The sequence below is a fragment of the Callospermophilus lateralis genome, chromosome 7 (assembly GCF_048772815.1).
Source record: "Callospermophilus lateralis isolate mCalLat2 chromosome 7, mCalLat2.hap1, whole genome shotgun sequence".
In the NCBI taxonomy this organism is placed as follows: domain Eukaryota; kingdom Metazoa; phylum Chordata; class Mammalia; order Rodentia; family Sciuridae; genus Callospermophilus; species Callospermophilus lateralis.
This window is the reverse complement of record NC_135311.1, coordinates 1,600,388-1,606,387: the sequence shown is the minus strand read 5'-3', so window position 1 is coordinate 1,606,387 and position 6,000 is coordinate 1,600,388. Positions and strand designations below refer to the sequence as shown.

Genomic DNA, 6,000 nt, shown 5'->3' with positions numbered 1-6,000 from the left:
CACGTTTACTGGTGAAAAGCAGGTCTCAACTCTTCTTGCATATATTGCAGCACTCTCTTTCGACATCTTTCTTATCAAATGAAGGTGTTTGTTAAGAGTGGTAATGGTTTTTCCGTAAGCTAAGGAGAGCTTTTGCTTTGGTTTTCAAAGGAGTTTTTCCTACCCAAACAAATACCTGTCTGCCCGCAAGTAATTACACTTGTCACCTTTCCTTCCATTTACTCAAGATGGGGATGCGTCTGGGTTGGTCAACCTTTCTCAAGAAAATCACCAGTGGTTTATGCTGCTTGCTGTCGGTTGGTCGTTCTGTCTTGTAAACGGCTGATGATCCCATTCTCGTTTTGACTTCTGTATTTCTATCGAATACGAATTACCTGGCCCAATGGAGGATACTCTTCTAAGGCGCGTTCTCTACCACACTGGCCCCCTCTGTTGGTACCTCCGGGACCAATTCCAAGACCTTCAAGCTCCCAGATAGTCCTGATAGGATACTTAAGTGGCATAAGCTGGCAGCGCGGCTCTCTCTCCACATCCCCCCTCCCCCTCAAAAAATAACACCACCACCACCCAAAACCTAGGTGCACGAGGTTACCAGCCGAGAATTCAGAACGCTGCAAGTACAGGTCTGGAGTTCTACAGACGGATCTAGCTTGATGAAAAGCCTTCTCTACTCCTTTCCAACAGCGTGGAGGTTTCCTTCCTCATATAAGATCGTGGTCCAGGACAGGTCAACTTTTAGCGCCTTACTGAGAATACTTGAATTTTAAAGAGTCTAGGAATTTCCTTTTCTCAAAGCTGTTTTCACTACCAAGGCTCTAGATCCTTGATGGAGGAGCTTCTGAACAAAAGCAGCCTTCCAATGCAGCCGCTGGAAATGGTGTGAGTAGCACAGAGTGTGGGATTGGGTTCCCTAGAGTCTTAGGAATTTGAAGAATGAAATACACTGACATGGGGTGTGTGTGTGTGTGTGTGTGAGAGAGAGAGAGAGAGAGAGAGAGAGAGAGAGAGAGAGAGAGAGAGAGAAGTAACAGGATTCATTCGAGTAGTAGAAAGAAGATGGGGCTCACAAAGGGAGAGACATGCCAGAAAATGGCTATTATCTAGTGATTTATATGAATCTACACGAGCTATTTGAGCTAGCCCCCACCCAATCCTGAGGAAGGCATTCATGTCCATGGCCTCCTCACCTGTTCTTTGATCCAGTCTGGTTACTCTGTGTCCCTTTGTGTTGGGGGTCTAAGAACCAGACAGCAGGTATCTTACCAGTTAGTTTGTTTTTGTTTCATTTTTCTCTGCTAACCCAGAAGTAGGCCTGGCCTGGATGAAGCCTGTCTTGTGTCTGTAGTTTCTCAGCCCTGCTGAATAAAAACCTGACCTGAAGGAGTCCAACTCTCCTACCTGCCCATTTTAACCCTTTCTCCTGCCTCACTTGGATACTCTCAGACAAACTGACATTACTACAAAAGCATTAGGTTTTCTCTCCCTTTGGGAAGCTCATTCTTTCGGTCCTGGATCCATCAGTTGACCGTGGGCTGGCTCTATGAATGTACTATGCCTCAATTTTGCAAATGTCTTATGAAAAAACAATATGAAGTACTTCGTGGATTTATTGCATGACTCAAATGTGATAATCTAGTGTAGCCTGCATTAAACCTAGGCTGGAAGGAAAGAACCTCCAAGCTAAGTTCTCTCCCCTTAATTATGAAATACAAAAGAAAAGTGCATAGGCTTCTTGTTAGCTGTAGAGTAGGCTGGACACTGGACCCCCACCCTCCTGTTTCCTTATCACTTGTTTGCCTCAAGGCTGCACGCTCTACCCCACTCAGAGCTGAACACTCAGCTCCACTCAAGGGTGAACACTCAGCTCCACTCAAGGGTGAACACTCAGCTCCACTCAGGGGTGAGCACTCAGCTCCACTCAGGGGTGAGCACTCAGCCCCACTCAGGGGTGAACACTCAGCTCCCACCCGTCTGGTGCAATGGAAATCCACATCTGACCCCTGCCCCCATCCCTCTCCCCCTTTCTCTCTCTCTCTCTCTCTCTCCCCTGTTAATCAGATACCACAGCAATAAAGACCTCTTGGTTGTTCTCAGTGTCGTGGGTCACTTTCCTTTCACTTCTGCTTTCACAACATTTGAATGAGTTTGTATTTCTGAATGTAATATTCATTCACAGTATTGAAGAATAAGGAATTTAAAATGGAGTTTACAAAACATGCCCACAAACAGGATTTCTTGTTAATACATGGTGTGTTTGTGTTTGTGTGTGTGTGTGTGTGTGAGAGAGAGAGTCATTTACTGTTAGCAAAATAAATGCTAAAAATTGCTGGCGCTGGGCTCGGTGGTAGAGCGGTGCCTGGCTCGTGTGAGGCGCCGGGTCCGTCCGCAGCACCACACAGAGATCAGTAATGTTACAGTGGACGTGGGTCAGAGCTGACCTAGAATATCCAGGTAGCCTTGAATCTCTTCTCACTTCTCATTTGGTTTAAGAAAGCCCCCCTGAGGTTGCAAACCCGAACCAGAACAAGCTGGTTGGCACCTTCGGACGATCCAGGGGCAGCGCCTCACTTTTTGAGGCTTGCGCTTTGGGGAGGACTGGCCCTGTCACCTCTCGGGCAGGGAAAGGACCGCTCCAACCTGTCCTCTAGGTAGGATGCGCAGGGTAGGCTTTCCTGTCCCCGACCGCAGAGAACTCTGGAGCCCAGGCAAGTGTCGCACTGGCGTCCAGGTAAGTGGCCCAGCGCCGCGGAGGTCGGAGTGGATGGAAAGAAAAGGGAGGCCACGTCCGCGGAGGGCCCTGCGCGCTGGGATCCCGGCCGAGGGTCCCGCGGAGCGCGCGGAGCGCCGGCCTCGGTGCGCTACGGAGAACCGCGCGAGACGCCGCGGGGCTGCTTCTCCGAGGCCTGTCCACGCCGAGCAGCTGGAATATGCGGCAGCTCTGCGGGGACGGCCGCCGGTCGTCGCCTTTACCGCCCGTTCAAGCCTCTGCTTTCCCCTTTCTTCTCACTCGGCTGCGGTGGGAACCGATTCCCGTCTCCGGAGCGTCGGCCCTAGGCGATGCGCACCTCGGACCAGCTCCCGTGGCGGGGTGCAGCGCCACGCCGCCGCCTCCTGAGGCCACCCGCTCCCGGCGCGGCCACTCGCCCACCCCAGCCCCGGGAGCTCTGGCTGGACCGCGCAGGCAGTGCGCACGGCTTCCCGGCCTCCCGGGGTTACCGGGAAACCACCGCCAGGGGAGCCTTCCATAAAGAACCTCGCCTTTGCTGAGCTCTGGGAAATCCGCCCTCGGGGTTCTTGGGGGACTCCAACTTGACGACGTCCATGGCTTGGTCCAGCAAGTCCTAAGTGAGCGCCCGAAGAGGGCCGAGTCCGGGAGTCGGCGAGGGGACCCAGGACCGCGTCCTCGACCTCTGCCATCGTGGAGCCCCACTGATGGACACAGAAATCCGAAATGCAGGGGCGAGCGGCCGGTCGTGTGGGCACAGGACTTTCCCAGGGTGATCGTGGCGCCAAGAGCAGAGAAGGCCACCACTAGGACCCACCCGGCGCCTCCCCGGGCTGCGACTTCTGAGACGGGGTGACTTAGCGTCGGGCCAAGGCCGTTCCGCAGCCCTTCTGGCTCGGAATCCCGCAGTCGCCAAGTCTCCTAGGCGACAAACACAGCCATTTATGGTTTGAATCCCTGGATGCTCTTGGCTTTGGAACTTGGGCCGGGCGCCCTGCAAACCCTAGGGCGCGTGGTCATTACTGCCCACTGCCTAGAGTCCCGCCCCAGGACCGCGTCTCTGTGGCGCAATCGGTTAGCGCGTTCGGCTGTTAACCGGAAGGCTGGTGGTTCGAGCCCACCCAGGGACGCCGGCGAGCTCTTTTAACCTCCTTCCTGCTCTCACGCAGCACGACCTCCTCCTGCCTGCCACCGTCATGCCATCAGGCCTTCCTACAATGTTTGATGGCATAGCAGTCTGGCACCTGACACACTTAGAAATTCAATTCCCAGGGACCCGCCAGGACGACCAAGGTGAACCCTTTCAGGGGCGACCTGAGATAGACATTAGTATGCTATCTGCACTGGGACCCTAGATTTGGATTTGCTGATTGCTCTGTCAAAAATGCCCCCACCATGGCATCATGAGATAATCAATCCTCTCCTTTTTTTTTTTTTTTTTTAATTTTTAAAAATTTTTTAAGCCTGTCTTCCTTCGAGTGTGCTATCACTCTGAGAGTCTAGTAGGTGCAGTGCCTAGCCAAGGGGCTTTCCATCAGAAGGCCCAGTGCACATGACACATACACATATTCCGTCGCATTTTCTGAATAGCTGAACTTCCTGGATGCTTTAAAGTCCTCCTATAACTAGTTGTTTTCTGTGGTGGCCTAGTCAGGGCTGGAGAACTCTGGCCCAAGTGACCACTGTAAGAGCTTTCTGACAAGCCACCTATGCAAAGGAAGTGTGTTAGTCAGCTTTACATTGCTCTGACAAAATACCTGAGAAATCAACTTAGAGAAGGAAGCATTTATCTTTGGCTCCGAGTTTCAGACCTTCCAGTTCATAGTTGCTTGGGCCCATCATTGTTGGCTTATGGTGAGGAAGAAGGACATCCCAGTGGGAAACACTTGACAGAGCAGAACTCTTCACCCCAAAGGTGCTGGGAAGCAGAAAGAATGAGAGAGTATTATGAAGGGTCAGAGACAAAACATACCCTTCCAGGGCATGCTTCTTTGGCTAACTCCTAGTTTCTGCCACCTGCCAATGTCCATTGGATCCTGGACGTATCAATGGATTAGCCAGAGTCCTCGTGATCCAGTTGCTTCTCAAAAGCCCCACATCTGAACGTTGCTGCCCTGGGGACCAAGAGTTTAACCCAGATCCCAGCCTCAACAGGAGGAATATCTTGGTGCTTCCAGCCATGGTTTTCCTCCTCACCATTCCTCTCTTCTTTATCAATATGGGTTTGGGTACAAGACAGCGCCGGTGCTCCCTCCTGTACAATGCAATGAATTAGCATCCAGACAAGTGTCTCTATATTTTTCTTTAACAGAAGTAGAGATGGCCTTAAAATTAGCCCATCCAGTACACATCATTGGCGCCAAGAGAATCCTGCCCCCTGTAACAGGTACCTGAGGGCTGTTGGATGACTTTCCTCAGCTCTCCTCAATATTTGAGCTCTTGGATTTTACATACTACGTGGGTTAATGAACAAGGAGTCTGTCTCTCTCTTCTCTTGGCATCAAATGATGAATGCAGGTTACAGCTCTCGTAATCTGATCATTTCATGTCCTGCTCACACGGGAGCTTTGGGGATTCCCCATCTCCAAGCCATAAGAGGACTTGAACTTGGCCATCACTTCTCCTGGATCTCCAGCTGGCTGACTTCTCATCTAGGACTTTTGGTCTCCATAATCATGTGAGCCAATTCCTTTCAGTAAGTTTCTCTATACATATCATATTTGGACCTTTTTGGGTTTGTTCTCTGAAGAACCCAGACCAAACACAGAATTTGCAGCATTTTGTTCACCATTCTTTTGAAAAAGGAAAAGAAACGAAGAAATTTTGGACAGTTCTCATTAGTAAGGATCGTCCTGGAACCTCCAGTTGCCTTCTATCTTATAGTCAGCTCTTTCAGTTCCCTTGGTCTTAGTTTTGCAAGAGTCATATGGAAAAAAAATAAGATAATAATAATAAGAGAATGTTAATTACTCGTGCAATTTTTGCATAATTCAAATAAATGAGATGGGCTGTGGCTGGGGCTCAGAGGTAGAGTGTTCGCCTACCAGGTGTGAGGCAGTGGTTTGGATACCCAGCACCACATACAAATATGTGTCCAACTATAACTAAAAAGTAAATATTAAAAAAATCAAATGAGATAATCTGGTAATAGACCTAGATGTGTGCAGCCTACATTAAAAATAGGCCAAAAAGAAACAATATCCAAGATAAAGTTTTTATCTGTAATTATGAAATATAAAGGAAAGTGCATAGACTTCCGCTTTGGGCTTTCATAA

At 50.0% G+C, this 6,000-nt stretch overlaps 1 non-coding gene across 1 annotated transcript; it reads left to right on the top strand.

Moving 5' to 3' along the window:
- Positions 1-3,781: 3,781 nt before the first annotated feature.
- Trnan-guu (transfer RNA asparagine (anticodon GUU)) lies at positions 3,782-3,855 on the top strand. The gene has a single exon. It is a non-coding gene; the product is annotated as a tRNA-Asn (tRNA).
- Positions 3,856-6,000: the final 2,145 nt, after the last annotated feature.